This window comes from Lissotriton vulgaris, chromosome 3_1, assembly GCF_964263255.1.
Source record: "Lissotriton vulgaris chromosome 3_1, aLisVul1.2, whole genome shotgun sequence".
NCBI lineage: Eukaryota > Metazoa > Chordata > Amphibia > Caudata > Salamandridae > Lissotriton > Lissotriton vulgaris.
The window spans coordinates 810,430,254-810,450,729 of NC_141689.1; positions in this window are offsets into that span (position 1 = coordinate 810,430,254).

Consider the following 20,476-nt stretch of genomic DNA (forward strand, 5'->3'; position numbering starts at 1 on the left):
TATAGGCACTGGCAGAAACTGGCTGGCCCATCTCAATGGCATGCAGCGTGCTCTTAATAATCTCCCTAGGTTGGCGGACCCCGTACGAGATGCTCTTTGGTATCAAGATGTATGTCCCGGACCTTGACGGTCTAGACTGCGTGGCCCAAGCCACAGCCTTTGACGTAGATGAACATTGCAATGTTTTACAGTATCTACAAAATACGAGAGACAGTCTTGCAAAGGAACATTTGCCCTCCACATCGGATGATGCGTTGCAGATCCCGGTAGCTGGCTGGCTACCCCAAGTTGGAGAACTGGTTCGAGAAAAGATCGATAACAAGAACGAATTTGGTCCTTTCTATCTAGCTCCGGTTCCAGTGCTTGGAGTGAAGGGTACGAGAACAGTCATTTTACCACAACTTCCAGGTCGTAAGGAAAACAGGTTTATCTCAAATGACAATGTCAAGATACACAGAGTGGCCGATTCTTCATAGCATGACACCAGCGGTCTCCTGTCCTTCGATTGTGAGAAATTCTGTTTTGGCCACTGCTTCTAATCCTGAGCCAGAGGTGGCCATCTAGATGCCTACAATTTCCAGTCCTTTATTAAGTACTTTGCCTGGAACTAACGTTGATGAACTTGATTATGCTTACCCAATTGACTTATCTATGCCTGATTTGCAAACACGTTTGGCCACAGAATCCAGATTTTCTTTTGACACTATTTTGCAAAGCTCAAAGAAACCCTCCCGTTTTGCAATTTATGCCAGTTTATCTAAAAACACTTTTTGATTCCCCCTTGGATATATGTTTGGCTGGTACTTTTTTCGATATATCTTTTATGTCAATTGGTTTTGTATTTTATCTTTTTCGAATTGTCAATGGACACTATGTCGAGGAGCGAACATGCATTCGGCATCTGAATTGAACTTTGGCCCCCCTTTCCTCATCGCATTCAGCACACAGACTGAAGAGAGACTTAACTTTTGTTAACATCACTGCTTGGCCTGTCCTTGATGGGATTGTGTGGGATGCGGTTAAATTTCAAATCCATGGCCCAACTGAAGTTGGTAATGTCCCTAATGTGCTCAGAGTGAACATGGGGGATGTGGTAAAACAAAACATACGTTCTGATGATTGGGATATTCAGGCCGTAGAGACGTAGTTTTCTGTTCTAAAATTTTATGCTGCTTTTGATGCTGAAGATTTGTACTTAGAATCAGCTAATTATGGTGATTTATTTTGCTACCAACGTTTTGGTAATCATTATTTGCATAAAACAAGTTCCAGACGTAGTTCTGTTAATTATACACAGTGGGAACATTGCCCGGCTCCTTTACAAGCCAGTTCGGGTACCTTTTTGAAAAAGTACACTTATTCTACTGACTTTAACCAGTCCAATCCTGAGTCCTTTTATTTTAAAATGCTCCAGAAATCCATGTCCAAGAATAGACTTACCGATACTAAATTGTTGTATTCGAAGTCCTTTCTATACAAGTTGGCTGTAGAAGGCTACGAGTTATGGAGGGAAACCATTGACCTTAAATCAGTTTGGGGTTCTAAAAGTTGGCAGGTACAAGGCACTGAGGCTTTGCACCGTGCATGTCTCATCCCAAATCATATTTTGTTTTTAAATTCTACCATTTTTCAAACCACCTGCTTTGGATTGGCTACTTTGAAAAGGTTAAATTCTCCTGCCCTTCCTGATTTGGAAGAATTTTCTGGTTGGAGTAATACTACTGACTTTTCAATTAGAGAATTACATACTTTTTTGCAAAATTCGTCATTTAATATATCCAGTTTGAACCCATAGGGTTGGCTAGTGTGGCACAGAAGTGCAGATTTCTGCCAACGTCGTTTTCTAGGTTTAGCTGATGGCTTTACCCAGGTTAGGCCAAATCCTCGTTTTGAAACTGACCATTCTGTCACCACTTGTTCAGTAGGCAAATTATGTCAGAATTGGCTCAAATATTCTACTTTAGCATTGGTTAAACTGCATCTATCCAGGCTGACAGATGATGTAGATTTGAATGATTTCATAAAAGGCCCGGCTAGTGGTAGGTCAAAAAGATGGATAAATGCGATTTATAATGAAATCTGGAAAACTTCACAGATTGAGGCGGCAAAACGCCTTAGGGCCATTGATCAGGCTAATTTGGAAAAAAGTGCTTGCAGTTGTAGATAATAGCATTAACATGCTTTCTTCCCGCATTTACACGTTAGATAATATTGTGTCTTCTGTTGTTGATATTGTGCAAGATGAATTATCTGTGTTGTACCATGGTCAAAATCAATTGCGTTCCATTATGCAATTTGCGTGGACCCTGCAGACACTTAAGTCTGGAAAAGTGCCTTGGAATTACATGAACATGTCCTCCCTCTTTGCCCCTTTTAATTTGACTGAAAAGCAACGTTTACTTTCAATGAGGGATGCATATTTTTCTATGTTACACATTGAGAGGCTGGAGTCCTTACCGTTTTCTGTGGCAGAAGCCACTGCTGCAACGTGGCTTATCCACGGGTTAATCACACTACCATTTGCTCTATTTAAATTTACAAATTGTATGCGATATATCGCAATAGGCCGATACGAACCACTTGGTAGTGGATTTCTGCACGAGGCCTGGTCACTTTCCTTTACATGCAGATGTCTAAAAGATGGGAAGGAGGTTTATCTTAAAGGTGAGGAGTGCAACGAAACTCCAGATCACTCATTAATGTGTAGACATATCCAATTACATGGTTCTTGCAACCAGGAACATCCTAATTTGGCCTGTGTTTTGAAAGGTACACCGGTTCCCGCAATCGTTCCAACTTTCACATTACTGGCAAAAGGTAGTTATTTACTTTTAAATAATGAAGATTGTTGTGGGTGTGGTGACTGTATCTGAACGTGTGGTGTGTTGCAAAAATGTTCTGTATCCTCCTCCACATGGGAATTCAGATGTTTCCATCTGGCCGCGAATTCCAACCTTGACGGCAGAGTTAAATGGAATGAGCAGAATAAGAGCCCTTTTGTCTCAAAAAGAAGTGGCCCTGAGTTTGGCTCGTGAAACATTTGTCCTTCACGTCGCCAACACCCGCAGAGAAGTGCAGGCGCTATTAAATACTGACTTGCCATTGCATTTCAGCGAGCTGATTCATTCAATCTTTAACGCATCCTCCACTTCTGGCCTTGCACACTTTTTTAAAATAGTTAGCAGTGGTCTTGTGACATTTGGAGTCATTCCTGCTTTCTTCCATTCAATATTCTCAAGCTTATTTGGTGGATTTCCTGTTTTGCTTGAATACTAGGGCACGCTGCCGCTTGCGACCTTAAGCATGGGGTCCGTTGTTCTACCCAACCCTCTAGGTGCCCACTGACAGCCCAAGGCCCTCCATGTGTCTGGCATGTAGGCGAAGGGGGGCTCCCTCAAGCGGAGTCCCAGTCTCAAGCCAGCACCGCCCGCTTACCAGAAGGAGTTGAGACTGTCTCCACTCTACAGTGGCCTGCTTCGCTGACTGGCCACCATGTGGGACTCTATTGGCCAGTGCTCCGAGTTACTCCTTTCCAGCCCAGGATGTCTGTGCTGTCCAATGGGCTGTGAGGCGATGTCTGCTCCTCTGGCTTGCCTCAACAGTCCGTGAGAAGGCAGCTGGAATCCCGGACTATACCCTGTAGGGAGCGGCGGCATTCGGGCCCAGTCCTGGTCTACTCACGAAGCGGTGCAGCTGTCGCCTAAGTCCACCAGCCACAGTCACAGTTGTATAGAGAGCCGCCATAATCGTCCTTCTTAGCAGCAGGGGCCCCCAGGAGAGAAAGGGCTCGCTCCCCGTGTGCCAATCAGGAGGAGTTGAGCTTCCCCACTCGGCGAGATGAGGTGGGCGCACTGTGGGCTCGGAGAGCAAAATGACAACTGCCGACACCCACCATTAGCCTCAGCTCTCCGGGGCCACTAATTTCAGCAGAGCAGGCCGGCGGGTTTATGAACACTCATTAGCCATGGTCTGATGTGCTTTGGGAGCCGGCAGGAGCACCCCAGGTCAGCCGCAGATGCTCTGGTGCAGTGAGAGGCAGCACAGTGTGCCCCAGGAGGACAGAGCGTGACGGAGACATGTCCTACTCCATTGCCTCCCTGGCCATGCCCCGACCTGCATTTCTTAAAACATGAATGACTCCAATGGCTGGCCTTCTCATCTGAAGCCTCAGGTACATAACAGGCTTTCAACAACCTTAGATCTGCACCTGGACTCTGCCATCTGTGAGTCTTCTTTGCTAAGTTGTGCCATCCCAGTTCTAAACCTTTGGATGAGTGTTTAAGGTGGCTGCCAGCAGAACTGATGCATCTTCTCTGCTGGGCACCGCAGCCCCAGGCAGAACTGACTAATTTCCTTGGCTCAGCGATGCACCTTCGAGCAGAACCGATGCATCACCAATGTTGTGTGGATTGGACCCATCACAGAAGACCTACATCGTGCTTACAGTTCTTGGAACCTAAGCATCTTGGATGGCCAACACATCTCCAGTCCAGGTTCTTGCATCTCTCGTGGATGGCAGCCTCTGCAACACTACCAGACCTCCCATCAAAGCCTTGCAGCTCTTCAGCGCCAATTAATCACCAGCTACATGCCTAATACCTTGCTCCAGACTTTGGATCTCAAGCTCCGTTGATGGATCCTCAACGATGATGCAACAGGACCTTGCACCACATCCTTTGCCACATCCCGAACCAAAGCATTGCCTCAACTACGCAGCGCATCATCAACGCTGATCCATGCAATGCTCCCCAACCATAATTTAAGGCGCTTTGTTCAACTGGCCTAACTGAATCACTGTGCCCCATCGTGGTCAGCCTGAACCTATGACATTGTCCCAGTCAGGCGCCACCAGATATCCCCAGTAGGCCCTTTGTGCTTTTTGGCGCTATTTAGACCCAAAATTAAAACTCAATGTCTCCGGTTTTACTGATTTAATTATTGTCATTGTGCTCTTGTTGGATTTATTAAAATTACTCTATTTTTCTAAGTCTGTTGTGGGCTTTTTTTGTTTTTTTTACTCACTGTTTTACTGTTTGAAGTGTGCACAAATACATTACATATTACCCATACGTTAAGGCTGACTGCTCTGTTCCAATCAACCAAGGGGGTGATCACAAGTTAATTTGGGGTTTCCTTCTGCCTTACCCTGACAAGGATTGAGGTTGGTGCTTCACCAGGGCTTACACCCCAGCCAACCAATAACCTCATTTCTTACAAATAGGCTTTGAAATCTTCTTTCGGGTTTCTCCAAAGGTAGCAGCAGCCGAATCTGTGGCCGTGAAAATGTGAATTATAGGACAGTGGTGAATGTGTACATTGTTGAATCTTTTATTTAACCCCTTGGGCACAGGCGGAATTTCGTCGCAGTGCGGTAAAATTCCACACGGCGCAGATCGGACGGCTCCCGGCAGTCTGAGGCACACGCCACCACTGTTTACTGCCTTTTCTTGTAGCATGGAGTTTATTTGTGCTTCAGTCATCCGTGTTCTGCAGCTGGTGGGGATTTTGAGCAACGTTGTAAATAGTATAATGATTCTAACTAAAATCTCTGGTATATGTTGTGGAATCCCTATGCTTATGTACAGCCAGAAAAACCCAGACTTCTTTATTACAACTACGGTATCCATTGCACTACTGTTAAGCATGTGAACCGTAGTATATTTACGGTTGTGCTCTCTGAGGGCAAAGAGGTGTCAATAGCTAGGTCATTGATGGATAGCCTGAAAGTAGGCAGATGGAAAAATCTATTTACCATATTTGTGAAGGACCACAGTGCCACATGACCCAACACTCCACAAAGCTCATGCATGATGATTTGTAGAAAAAAGGTTGCTATTCATCATGACGTAATATGTGATGGTGGCCTGTGTTGCTTATAATACAGTTCAAATTGATTATTTCTATTAATAAATGTCGATGTATTTAAACAATGCAATGCTATATTATTGTGCTTGCCCAAGTGTAGAGATCACCTTCACTGATCAGTATCACAGTTCACTTTTATGTTCATATAAAATATCCTTTTCCTGCTGCAGAAGACGTCACACTGCCTTTGGTGATGCCAGTTGGATATACTTAAGGCCTTAAAATGAGTTTGGTGTTCTTAGAGAGGGATACCATGCTAGCACCCCGCTCCAAGGCTGCCAAACTCATACTGTGACCGCCTGCTGGATTTTGACTGAAGCTCATATTTTAGCCTTACCAATGCACCGCAATGTGAATGCCATTGCACATTTCTGCATGGCATGGCCTGTGAAGTTCATGCCCTGCTGGAACTGTGAGTACATCCATACAGGGTGGAGCATCATGTCTCCCCCCCCCCGCCACAGGCATCCCGTGGTGCAGAGGCACCAGGGGGCCCTGTAGGGCTCCCTTAGTTTCCTCACTGCATCACCTTTCATGGTGGACTCTCTCCCTTGAAAACTGGGGCGGTGAGGAAACTCGTAATATGTTAGGTGGAGCTGCATTGGCACCTCTATTATATTGTGCCCTCAGACCACTCCGCAACCGCAGCAGTGGTCCAGTGGCAGTCCGACCGCCATAGTCAGACTATGGCTGGTGGACCTCCACCATGACTACGGCGGTCCAATGGACCCCATAGTCATAAGAAGGCCCTTGCTCATTTGATAGTTGAAATTGTGCAAATGAATAGAAACACTTACAATGAATGGAGGATCCCTGGAAAAATGTGCCCTGACTCACTTCAAAGCTTCATTGCTTCATTGAGGATGAGTAAGAAACATATGTGTAGGATGCATTTTCTATTGCTGTAATATTGTGGAAAGATCCAGTAGCAATACATCATACCCTATAAAGCAGGTTTAGCATAAGTGTTATTGCAGTGCTGCTTTGATTGGTGTAAAAATGTGCCTTAGAGTCTGTATATCACACTATGTGCCACAGAGTCTGTATATTAAACCAGTAGATCTGAGAAATAGTGTGTGTGGTTGTGGAGACAAGCTGTAATCTGTGGATGATGTTCCTCATACGAATCTGAGAATTGAAGTAATCTATTTCACCATTCTGCGGTCTTGCAAAGAGATCAGAATGTGCGCAAGAGCAGAGTACATTTAGAAACAAGTGTGCGTGATGGGCTAATGTCTATTTTTCCTGAAGTTTACTAATTTACCACTGGTTTAAAATTAGTGCTTTTTTTAGGAATTATTCGTGGTTTGTGACATAATGCGACCATCCTAAACCTTCAACAACTTTCCAGATTCCTATCACCTGTTCCCTTATTACGGCAAGAAATATGGCAAATTCTGGTATTACTGATGATGGTATTAACCCTCTGGCATTATAACATCGGTAACATTTGTCAGCCATCATCGAAGTAATTCAGAAATATGATAAATCTGAACTCCAAGTTACTTTTACAATTCTGACATGTTTGGAATTCACTGTAAAATTAATTCTGTACAAGTTTTCTAGCCTATCTTTGCCTTCCAAAATGATTATTAAAGCTGTGAAATTTGCACATTGTTCTTAACATTGGATTTTGTGGGGTGTTAGAATTGGGATTTCTGGTTGGCTAGGGCTTGCGCCTAAGCCAGGCAGAAACCACCACTCTAGTCAGGGCAAGGGAGTTACACGCTGAAGATAACCCCTGCTCACCCCCTTGGTAGCTTGGCACGAGCAGTCAGGCTTATCCCAGAGGCAATGTGTAAAGCGTTTACACAACACACACACAGTAGCAACACACTAGGCACACCACAAAAGGAACTCCACACAAGGTTATATATAAAAATAGACTTTGTATTATCCAAAACACATTAGAATAGTAATCACACAATATACACTGTGCCAACTGGCACTAGGCAATATTTACAGGGGTTATGTACACATGACGGGTCAATGGGGTCACGTCAGACTTGGACCATCACAAAGCACAAATAGTAAAAGCAAAAGACAACCAGTAATTACTGGTAAAACACTATACTCAGCATTATATCCTACAACATAAATCATATTATGCAATCAGCATCACATCAGGAGTAAAACACATTCTGCGCCAACCACATAAGCCTAAACACATTAGGCAATCAGTTCCTCACCAGCATATGATACATTATGCAATAATCTCATAAGCAGAAATCACATTAGGCAATAACCTCACAAGCATAAACCTCAGATTAGGGACTAACCTCCTAAACATAAACATCAGAGGCATAAATCATGGTGCATAAATCAAAATTATCCTAGGCACCACATAAATCACATTAAGGCCTGGCGTCCTACCAACCCAACTGACCCCCTGTCCAACTGGCCTTCCCAGAGGGCTCGAAATGCCCTATGTCCCAGAATGTCAGGGCTGGCTGCCACTGCAGCGGAATCCAAAGTGCCCAATTGCACTGGCACCACTGTGCCTCCTGGGTCCCCACTAGGATTTCTCAAAGGGATCTGGCCTAAACAATGCATCTGCCGCTAATTGCGTGGCAGCTGTCAAGAAAAATGTCGGCACTGGCACTCACTGTGCCCTCTGGGCCCCCACTGGAGCTCTCTCAACAAATATGCTACTCGTTGCAGCTGCCCGCACTGTGACTGGCACCAACAAGGTGCAACCTCGAGCTCCCACTCACCGGCTCTGGGCAGGACTCTGTTCCCTTCCTTGGCTCTCGGGGGCAGGCTCGGCGGCGTCTGAAGAGCCCCCACTCATTGAGGAGTCTCTCACCTTCTGGCCCTGCGGGGCTCTCTCTCACTCAGGGGAGCCCCGTGCATGCAGGTGCCGACCTTCGGGACTCCTCCGAACCCGGGAACACCTCTATCATCCTAGCTTGCAGACATGGATAGGCTCCAGCCATCCTTGCGGCTCCACACGCTCCGCCCCAGACCAGGCAGATGCAACTGGCTTCTGATTCGGGCCGACAGCTCCTCTCCTTGGCCGCAATTCGGGGTGAGCATCCGCCTTTGAAATAAAAGCATAAAGCGGGGTGGGCACCTGCTCAAAAGGCACCATAATGCGGGGTGGGCACCCGCTGTTAAAATATTCATACAGCAGGGTAGGCTCCTGCTAGGCACCACAATGCGGGATGGGCTCCCGCTGAAGAAAGCAGCAAATGCGGGGGACGGGGGAATACCCAGGATTCCCTCTAAAAGGGCTGCAACTCCATGCTGCAAAACCCACGCTCTCCTCTTCTGGCCAAGTAAAGGAAAAGCGTTCTCAGTACGCAAGAGTCTTTCAGGGTCCATGGGGTAATAGTTGGGCCCAGGGAGACCAGCACACTGGGCCCTCCAGCAGGGAGGCAAGCCCTCATGGCGGTTCCTACTTGGCCCCCAGCAGCAGCAAGCCCCCAGCAAGTCCAGGAACAGCACAACTTTCATGGGGTCACAGCCCTTATATTTATATGGTATATTCTCCTTTTGGTCTGCAGTACAGGGCTGGGGGAACCAGCAAAAACTGGCTCGGGGGGAATTGGAGCACTCTGTTTACCAGGCTCCTCTTCCAATTTGTCAGGTGGGGACTTGTCATCAGACACACCACAGGGGGGCAGAGCCAGCATTGTACAGGGCAGGCACAATCCTATTTAGGGTCAGGGGACTACTACTTCCACTATTCTAAATTTCAGATGTCCCATTCTCAGCCTAGTGCTGACTCACCCTACCCCTTCTGGAGCCACACACTCCTCTCCAGCCCCTGTCACTCAAAGGCCAGACATGCAATTCACATCAGGCAGGCAGACACATAGGACACAGAAATGCCAACTTCTAAAAGTGGCACTTCTAAAATAGTTATAATAAATCTGCGCACACCATTGCACAGCGTTTATTATTACAATTCCAACTATACTAAACTTGACGACCCTGCTCCTCTTATATCAGGAATTATCACTGAAACACTTATCAAGGAACCCCCAATGCATTCCTGTGAGAGGGCAGTCCCACAGTAGTAAGAAACCAATATGGCTGTTTGTCACTACCAGGGCATGTCACACACTCAAGGTACATGTCCTACCTTTAACTTGCAATTCACCTTGCCCATAGGGCTAGTTAGGTCCTAACTTAGGGGTGACTGACATGCAGTAAAAGGGGGGTCACAGACAGAGCACACACTTTAGGTACCACGTCACAGCGGCAGTAAGACTGCACGCACAGGCCCTGCAATAGCAGGGGGCTGAGATAGGTTTGCAAGACTACTTTGATGGATGGCGCAATCAGCGCTGCAAGTCCTCCAGTAGCACTTGATTTACCAGCCCAGGGTATATGAGATATCACTTTACAAGGGACTCACAGGAATATTAAATAGGCCAAACAGGTGTAGACCAATCTTACCATATGTAACACAGAGAGCATACACACTTTACACTGGACAGCAGTGCTAAAGTGCCCAGAGTCCTAAAACCACCAACACCATGTCAGAGAAAAGGCTAGGAGAAAGGCAAAACGTTAAGGGGTGACCCTGTAAAAAGGGCCAAGCCCAACATGGGGTAAGTGATTGTATCTATTGTTTCCTCAATGCAGTATGGGGTGACCTGAAAATATCTTTTAAGGGAAGAAAATGTCTTTACCATTTTGTCCTCAACCCGGATTAGTTGCCTCTACCTCATGTGTCCATTTAAACGTGAAGTATCCCATATAATATTCCCGTCAGATACATCCAAGTTAATTTTTCAAAATCTCTCACTACCTTAATTTCTTTCTTATCAACCCATTCACAACTAAGCCAGTAATTAACAGTAGACATTCTGGGAACAGAGCACACCTGTTGGTAATCCCTAGACAGAATGTTGCTCCAAGGCATCTGGCAGATGCAGGGGTGGGGGTTGTTTTGAAATCCCAACACAAACTATCTTTATAACTGTTATTTTCCCAAAACTCAAGCATACATTCAAAACTACAATGAAATAACTGTGTGTAGAGAGAATACCAGAACAGCCTTTTCCAGCAATGTTGGCATCTGTATCTTATTCTTTTTAGCACAGAAGTCTTTCTCAGTTTTCTCCAAAGCACTGATACAAGATCCTTTCTTGGACCTCATAGATGAAGCACTTGCATATAAAGAACAAGGCATCTCAGACAGCTTAAAGATAAGAAAAGACACACGGGTCACACAGCACTAGCATAGGCAGTGTGGAAAAAGTGATGGCTGAGGAATATGAGAAGGCAGGGATTAAATAGGAACCACTCAGAGGCAACACTTACAATTAATTCCACGTCACCAGAGGAAGTATCAACCACAGCCAAATGCAACTCCGAACTTGGAAACTTTAGCTGTTGTATGTTCACACTAGTTTTACAACCACCACCTTTGTTTTGTTTCCCTCTTCTCAGGCTTATTTAGGACAGGACTTTACTGGACTTTTTTTCGGTTCCTGGGTTTGTATCCATTTCTGTCTCGTGACTAATTACAATTCACTTCATCCAGAATTTGGTAAGATGCATATTAGTGTTTCCTGATATTTGATTTCCTTGTGGCTATAGTCTAGTACTTAATACATGAAACTATGCTGTAAGAAATTGGATTATTGATTGAGAGGGGTGAAAGCCACACACAGGCAACAACCACAATCCTTGTCAGGGAGAACCTCAAATGTAATTAAATTAACCTGTGATTAACCCATGCTTAACTTACTCTAGCTTACTTATTCTGGTAGCTAGGCACAAAAGTAGTCAGGTTTAACTTAAAGGCAATGTGGAAAGTACTTATGCAGCACACACACAGTTATAAAATAAAAATACAACACGAGGAAAAAATCCCAAACCAATTCAGAAAAATTGAGTACATTTTAATGAATAAAATGATAGCAAGATGACAAAATCCTAATCAGTAGAACCAGGGATATGCACTTTTACATTTTTTTGTGTAAATGGAGTCAGTCAAAGTTTGGGGATGGTTGTTGATGTAGCTTCATGTTGGTGGTCATTGCGGGCTGCTGTTGCTGTAGAATGAATTGCATGTCTCAGGCTGTTTGTTGCCTCAGACTGTCATTGTTGGCCTCTGAAGCCTGGGGTGTTCCTGTAGCTCACACAGGAGATCAGCCAAGTGAACTTTGGGGTCACTCTGGTTAGCCTGGAAGGAAAGTTAGCAGACCCAGTCTTCCTCTTCAGACAATAATGCTGTTTTTCAAACAGCAGAGCAGTACTCTGGCAGCAGGGCAGTCCTACTTCTGCAACTTCCACAGCTCCAGAAATGTTCTCATGAGCAGCTCTGAAGGTCCAATATGTATACCTGGTGTCAGCCTTTGTGTGGAGGGACACCACATCTGGTGTTGGACAGTTTCCCCTTCCTATGTAAAGTCCCCAAACTGTTTTGGGTGACAAACAACTGGGCAGGCTGGTGTCAGATTCCTTTGAGCGTGTAGGATGCAAAGCCCTTTGAAGTGTAAGTGGGTCTGAGTACAGACTCTACCCAGTCATCTTGCCTGAATGGCCCATCGAGTTCACACCAAATCCTCTTTTGTGTGACTTGAAGAATACACAAACCCCAGCAGCAGATCCATTCACAGTCATGTAACCAAGGATCCTGCCAAAAGGCAAGAATGGGTGGGACAAGGAAATGCCAACTTTCTAAAAGCAAAAGGCACACAACTGATGGATGGAATTCAAAACAAATCAAAACATTCACCCCCAGTCTAGAGATCTGGGTTAAATCCATCATTCCTTTGCTCACCATGCCACCCTAGTTTAGAAATGGCCATTTGCAAATCAGTCTTGACCCTGTGCCTGATGGGAACAGCCCAGCCCAAACTGCCAAGCCCCGTCCTCCCTGGACTAGAAACAAGCATCCTAGGACCAATTTCGTGTTTTCATCCCTCATCAGCCAGGATAGCTTGAATGCAGTGGCACAGTAAGCCGGGACCCACGTCCGGGCATACCCGATGCACTTAGGGTGAGAAAGCTAAAGACACACAATTGATGGACGGACCAGTCCCAGGATGCTTGTTTCCAGTCCAGGGAAGACCTAGCTTGGCAGTTCGGGCTGGACTGTTCCCATGAGGCACAGGGTCAAGACAGATTTGCATATAGCTGGGGCTAAACTGGGGTGGCAAAGTGTGCTAAAGAACGATGATGGATTCAACCCAGATCTGTGACTGGGGGTGAGTGTCTGAAAAGTTTCAGCTCTCCGTCCATCATTGCTTTGTTCACCCTAAGTTGGCAGGGTATGCCCAGATGTGGGTCCCTTGCTCAATTCGCCACTGGATTAAAGCTAATCTGGGGGATGAGGGATGTTACCCGACACTGGTCCCAGGATGCTTGTTTCCGGTCTAGGGAAGACCTGGCTTGGCAGGTCAGTCTGGACTATTTTCATGAGGCACAGGGTCAAGACTGATTGCATATTGCTGGGTCTGAACTGGGGTGGCAAAGTGAGCTAAAGAACGATGAGGGATTTAACCCAGATCTGTGACTTGGTGTGAGTGTCTGAAAAGTGTCAGTGCTCTGTCCATCATCTCCTTGTTTTTTTTTGAAAATCTGTTTATTAGCAGTATAAAAGACACAGTGATAATGGCACTTCGCATTCTAAAAACTTGTACAGTGATATGCTCATACATTTATGGTGCCTTGTTGAAGTATTAGGCATTTTCAATTTTCTTTTCCTTTTTACATAACCAACACCCTGGAAAAAACAGCCCCCCCCATCCCTCCCTCCCCCGGCACTCTTTAAGCAATTACGGGTCAATATCTTAGTACTTGGTATTGCCCATTACAGTCTACATCATTATAGGTTCCATCACAATCATATAGGGTCATATAAACAATAAGTGTATAGGGTGCTTGGATGCCACACCTGGAGTCATGTAGTGCCTCATGGGCGTGGGTTAGTAACAGTTATATATAAGATCCTCAGATCAAACAGCATTTGATGAGTGGTCAGACCCGTCAGTCCCTTCTGCTTCGAATATACCCAATATAGCGTACCAATCTAGGGAACTCAGTGTTTTTCTGAGGACCCTGCGTTCTTCTTGTTGTAATGCCTCGCCCTCTGCCTTACCCCAGCGTAATACCTCCGCCCTCCATAGCTCTGGGTCAGGTGGTCTGGCCGATTTCCATCGCATTGTGATTGTGCGTTTTGCTAACAATAAGGCCATGTCAATGAAACGGGCTGCCACACTCCTTTTGCGCTCTACTGGGCCAAGTCCTAGTATGGCGTATTCTATGGTATCTGTCGGTCTGGAGGTAGCAGCTCCATTGAGTGCCTCGTGGATCGTGTTCCAGTAATAGCCTAGCTTCGGGCAGTCCCATAGCATGTGGATCAGCCGTGCATCATCCATTCTGCAACGGGGGCAAGTGTCAGCTGAATTGGGAAACATAGCATGTATGTGGTGGGGTGTAAGATACGCCCTATGTAATACCATCAATTGTATGAACTTGAACTTCGGGTTCCTAGCCACTTTCTTTGGAAATTTGAGGATACGTTCCCATTCCTTATCCCTAAGCGGTCTGCCCCATTTTGCTCTTAGGGGTTGGAGCATTGTTGCTTTTCCTGCTCTAATACCAGAGGTAAGCCATTTAGTTAGGTGGCTGCCTGTTCCCATAAGATATTGCATTGTTAGCAAGGGGTTAGTAGGTGGTTCGTCCCCAGTCTGTGCCCATGTCCTTAATATGTACTGCCGTATACCGGCATGCAGCAGAAACGATCCTCCCGGAATATTATATGTGGTGCGGAAGTCTTCAAATGGCATCATGTGACCATCTGCAAATAGGTCCCCAATTTGTGTAACTCCCGCATCATGCCACACCGTGAGTGCTTGGGTAGATTAGTCTCCGTCCCCAGTGGGATACCAAGTAGTGGGATCGTGGGGGCATATGAGGTCGTCGGTGTAGTGTATTTCACCGCTTTCTTCTAATAGGTTATGGCTAGTCGGAGCAATGGGGGCGACGCCCCCGGAAGCTCTGAACGAGGCAAGAGCAGTGTATCGACCAATCCTCTTCCGAAATACCGATTTCATGCAAATTCCGACCCGTTAGCCAGTAGGCAAGCCATTGCAGTTGGCAGGCAAGGTTGTATACCCGGATATCTGGAACGCCCATACCCCCAGCTGTCGAGCTGAGTTGTAGTTTGGCGAGACTGATACGCCTACGTCCTGATCCCCAGATGAGTTCAGTTAGGGTCGTGTCTATCGCTTTAAACAACGCAGTTGGGATCAGAAACGGTAGGCCGGTGAAGTAGTAAATTAGGCGGGGGAGCACCACCATCTTGGAGATAGCCACTCTGCCGGCCACAGATAGTGGCAGTGTGGGCCAGAATTGTACCTGGGACTTCAGTGCCGACAGTGATCTACCCAAGTTGCCGTCTATCATGTCCCCGGCCTCCCTATAGACTTGTATCCCCAAGTAACGGAAAGTGGTTTCCGCCATTTGAAAGTGATGCGGAGCAAAGGGCAATGGGGTGGACACACCCGTAGCGTTAAAGCAGTACCCGTATGATTTAGGCTCAATAATGGTGAGACCCGAGAGCGCGCAGAAGTCTTCAAATATTTGGGTATGGGGTCTAAATCACCTCTCAAATTTCGTAGGTACAGAATAATGTCATCAGCGTATGCGAATACCACATGTATTGTCCCGCTTCTCGATATGCCCCTATGTGGCGCCAATGTCCGAAGTTTACAGAGCAGTGGCTCCAGTGCTAAAATGAATAAGAGAGGTGACAGTGGACATCCCTGCCTTGTACCTCTCGCAACATTCAGGGTCTCTGATATGCATCTGGATGTACGTATCCTCGCCGTTGGGCGAGTATATAGCTCTCTGACCCAGGCAATATACTCGGGTGGTATCCCGAATTTTGCAAATGTTGCAAACATGAAGTCCCATCTGAGGGAATCAAAAGCTTGTTTGAGGTCCAATGAGATACAGCCCTCTGTTCCTCCTGTAGTATGTTCGCACAGCATGAGTTGGGCCATTCTCCGAAGATTCATAGCTGTGCTCCTGCCGGGCACAAACCCACATTGGTCGGGATGTATCAGTTGCGGAATGTATTGAGCTAACCTTGTCGCCAGTACCTTGCTTAGTATTTTATAATCAGTGTTTAATAAAGATAAAGGCCGGTAATCAGCCAGGTGCAGTCCATTCCTGCCCGGTTTCTGAAGGGAAACTATTAGGGCCTGTAGGGACGACTGTGACAATGACTGAGTTTGCAGTGCTTCTTGGTAAAGAACCTGCAGGCGTGGAGCAAGCAGGTCAATATATGTCGCGTAAAACTCCGCTGGGAGTCCATCGTCCCAGGGGTTTTGTTTCTTGGTAGTGCGCGAATGGCCTGTCGGATTTCTGCGATTGAGATGGGGCATTTCAGATCGTCTCGTTGTCTATCCACTAGTTGGGGCAGGTCTAAGTCCCTCATAAATTCCACAAGAGCTGTGTCTGAGAGTTGGCGGTGTGGACCGTATAGTGTGGCATAGTAGTCCCTAAAGGCATTGTTAACGTCTATCTGAGTCGAGGTCATTGAGCCCTCTTGGTCCATAACTTCTAAGATGAGCAGGTGTGTCGGGCGTCGCGTATAATGCGGGCTAGTAGGGGGCCTGCTCTGTCAGCTTGTGTATGTTGCCTACATGTGTACTCCCTGTAGTCTAGTAACCTCAATTCCTCTAGTAGCTCAGCGTGACGTATGTGCGCCTCTTGCAGCGGTGTGAAGGGCAAGTTCGTACTTGCTGCCTCACTTTCCAGCATTGCTAGTCTACCCTCAGTTTCTTTGAGGTTGTCAGTCACCTCACGTCTCCTACCCACCCTAGCAGCCATTGCTTCCCCTCTAATTGATACTTTAAATGCGTCCCATTCCATTTGCCTGGAACTAGCCGTGTTTGTATTTATGGTAAAGTAATTGATGATGGAATCTGCCAGCGATGTCTTGAATACAGAATCTTCTAGCAATTCCGCATTTAGGCGCCATGTTGGTATCGGCATTGGGACCCGGCCCCATTGAATTGCTATTTCCACGGGGTTGTGGTCAGAAAGTGTCTTACCCATATGTTCTGCCGTGGGTATTGCCTCTAATAGGGGTGTGGAGCAGAAAACTCGATCAATCCTAGTGTGTAATTTGTGAGGTGGGGAGTAAAAAGTGTATTCCCTGCTGAGTAAGTGTTTGCAGCGCCAAATGTCCGCCAAGTCCCATCCCATCGCCCACTGCACCAGCGCATCTGCCTGTCTTCTGCTCTCAGTGGCATGTAAGGGGGGGGGGGGGGGTGCGATCTATCAAGTGAGGTATCCAACACCGCATTAAAGTCCCCGCCTATAATCCATTTGTATTCTGCCCAATCTGCCAATACCGCACTCAAGCTGGCCAGAAAGTCTAATTGTCCTGAATTCGGTGCATACACACTTCCTATTACAACAGGGGAGCCATCTAGTAGACCACACACAAACACATATCTGCCCTCCTTATCTATCTTCTGCTCCACTGCCTTAAAGGGAACTGAGTTCCGGAGCCAAACGGCTGCCCCCCTCGAAAACACAGAGTAAAAGGGAGCGAACAGTTGTCCCCCTACTTCTTCAGTAGTTTCGTGCTCTCTGCATTGTTCAGTTGATTCTCTTGGAGGCAGGCCAACATGACACCTCTCTGATTGAGTTGTGCTAGTATCCGGTGCCTCTTGTGTACAGACCCCATGCCCCGCTCATTCCAGGTGCACAGTTTGCAGGTATTAAAGGACCCCATGTCTATTCGTGATGCGTGAGTCCATGAGACTTCTGGGCAGGTAGGCCATACGTACCATGTGTAAAAAGTCAAGTGCCATGTGAACGTAGAACCCCTTAAGATAAAGGTCCCCAAGCAGAACAATCCGAGGACCAAACCAGATTGCCCAACGTGGGCAAATGACAAACCAGAACATGTCTATACGGTGGGGGGAGTAGACCACGTACACCAGTCTGGTATCTTTCGGTGGTGATACAGCGAGCCCTAACTGATGTGTCCCCGCTTCCATCCATTCTCTCCCATGCCCGTGCATGTGGTTCATACGTTACCACTTGGAGTCCGACAAGGGCGCAGTCAAAGATCCTCTGCCATTTGTGCTGTGATTTTCGGGAAGAGTTACAAGCTGTCCGCAGAGCCGGATACCTCCGTATGCGTACCCGAAGTGCTGACTGAGCCAGCTGCGCCTCCTGCATCGCGCGCAGCCAGAGCCTCTTTGGTCAGTTGGATCACAGTGGCATGATTCCCAGAGCGGCCGCCACTTGACTTTCCACTCATCGTTGAACGTGCCACACGTTCCTTTCCAGTGGCGTGTTTGGAACGATGGTGGTCCATCGGATTCAAGGGTTCGTCACCTCCATTGTCTGCAAATGGATCTTGTGTGGTTGGCGGCGTCAGTGTGACCTCCATCCATTCCTCTGCTTCTTCAGGAGTTTCAAAGAAGTATGATTTATTTTCGTACAGTATTTTAAGGCGAGCGGGGAATAGCAGTGCATATTTTAAGTCCCTTTCCTGCAGTTTACGTTTCACTCCAAGGAAGGGGGATCTAGCTCGCTGCACCGCCGGGGTGAAGTCCGGGTACACAGATATAGTTTTGTCCTCGTATCTTAGTGGCGCCTTCTCACGTGCCACATGTAGGACTGAGTCACGGTCTTTATAATTAAGGAGTCGTGCTATCAATGGACGAGGTGGTGCCCCCGGCCTCGGCGATCTCGCTGGCATTCTGTGTGCACGATCCACACTGTACAGTGGGGTCAGGTCTTGTGGGCCAACAATTGTCTTGAGACAATCCTCCACAAACTGCGTGGGATTTTTCCCTTCGCTGCGCTCCGGAATTCCCAGGATGCGTGCGTTGTTGTGGCGGGCCCGTTTTTAATTTGTTTTTTCATACCTTCAATCTTCGTGGAGTGGTCCGTTTGCTGTGGTATTAGATCATCCAGTGCTAGCTTGTGTTCCGAGACCTTCTCAGCCAGCTTATTGTGATCCGCTCGTAGAAGCGACAGGCCGGTGGCCATGTTGTCCATCCGCAGTTCTAGCGCCTCTCTCGTGGCTCTTATTTCATTTAGTATAAGGTCCAGCTTGGCATCTTGTGTACCCTTTCCAGTCGGCGGTATGATGTCCACGTTGGAAGAGGCGAGTGGATCCTCCGATCCGGTAGATTGCATGTGCGCGTTCATGCCCTGGTCTTGGGCCTTGACCCTGTGCTTGCCCATGGATCTCGTTAGCAGGGTGGCGGTGGACCGGCTTCGACAGCCCTCTCGATATTTCGGCAGGTACCACGTATCTTCCGTCCTTGTCCTATTTTGTGAGAAAATGTCCTTTAGCAGCTCATTCGGTAGAGCGGGAACTGTTGGTAGCGCAATTACTAGCGAGGCCAGAGGCTCTCATCGACTCTGCAGGCCCACGGCCGAGTGGTAGGGTTCTCGGTGGTACAAGCAGCTGCTGCCTGCCGCAGACTCTGGTGGTGGGAAGGGAACATTGTATCGGACAAGGACCATCGCACTAGTACGCTTCCCAGCCGGTAGCTCTCAATGTGGAAAATCCGTATTTGGCCTGTAACCAAGCGCCTTCTCCTACAGGGTATATCTTGCTGCGTATGGTTTTCGCCAGCATTGGTTCTGCACTCGTGCCGTGGTTATGATGTATGCCGTGTCGTGGTTGCTCCGGCTGGTGTGGCGGTAACAAAATGGCGCCGCGCGCCGCCGTCCGGGTGCGAATTCAAACGGTTCAGCCAGGGCGGCCCGGTGTGCTCCTGGGGTGTCCCAGATGTAACTGCTGTGTGCAGAGGGAGCGGGTGTTGGTCTCCGGGAGTTGCAGCAGTTGTTGGTTTCGCTGCTTGCCTCCGCCGTCTCCTCAGTGTTTCGCCAGCCGCCCTTAGTCTGCCCCGGCAGAAATTTAGGTCGCGGCTTCGCCCAGGGGCACAGGCCTCAGCAGTCCCAGCGGTCCCACACGGTCCCAGCTGGTGGCACAGGGTTGGTTGTTGCCATCGCTGCGTCCCCTACACTTGCGGCGTTGTCAGGGGTCTGGGTCGGGTGGATGGGACCTCAGGGTAACAGGATATTTAGCTAGTATTGCGGGCTATCGACAGAGCTCAGTCTACACGTCCGCCATGCTCAGCTCGTAGCCACGCCCCCGTCCATCATCTCCTTGTGCCTGCTATGTTCATCCTATGTTGGCAGGGTATGCCCAGACGTGGGCCCCTTGCTCTCTTTGCCACAGGTCCCTTGCTCACTTTGCCACCGGATTCAAGCTGGCGTGTTACCCCGAAACCAGCCCCAGGATGCTTGTTTACTGTCTAGGGAAGACCTGGCTGGGCAGTCAGGCTTGACTGTTTCCATGAGGCACAGGGTCAAGAGTGATTTGGATATAGGTGGGTTTGAACTAGGGGTGGTGAAGTGAGCTAAAGAACAATGATAGATTCAACCTTTCAGTGCTCCGTACATCATCTCTTTGTGTTTGCTACTTTCTAAAAGTGATATTTTCAGATTACCATTAATTTGAGTCTAATATCATATCTCTATTTGCTCCCAATTCAAAGTTAGCTCCTATTACATGTAATAATGCAACCCAGCGTTAGTCTGTTAGAATTTGGGGGGCATATCATCTAGGGTTGGCGATAATTATCGCCAAGCACGCTTA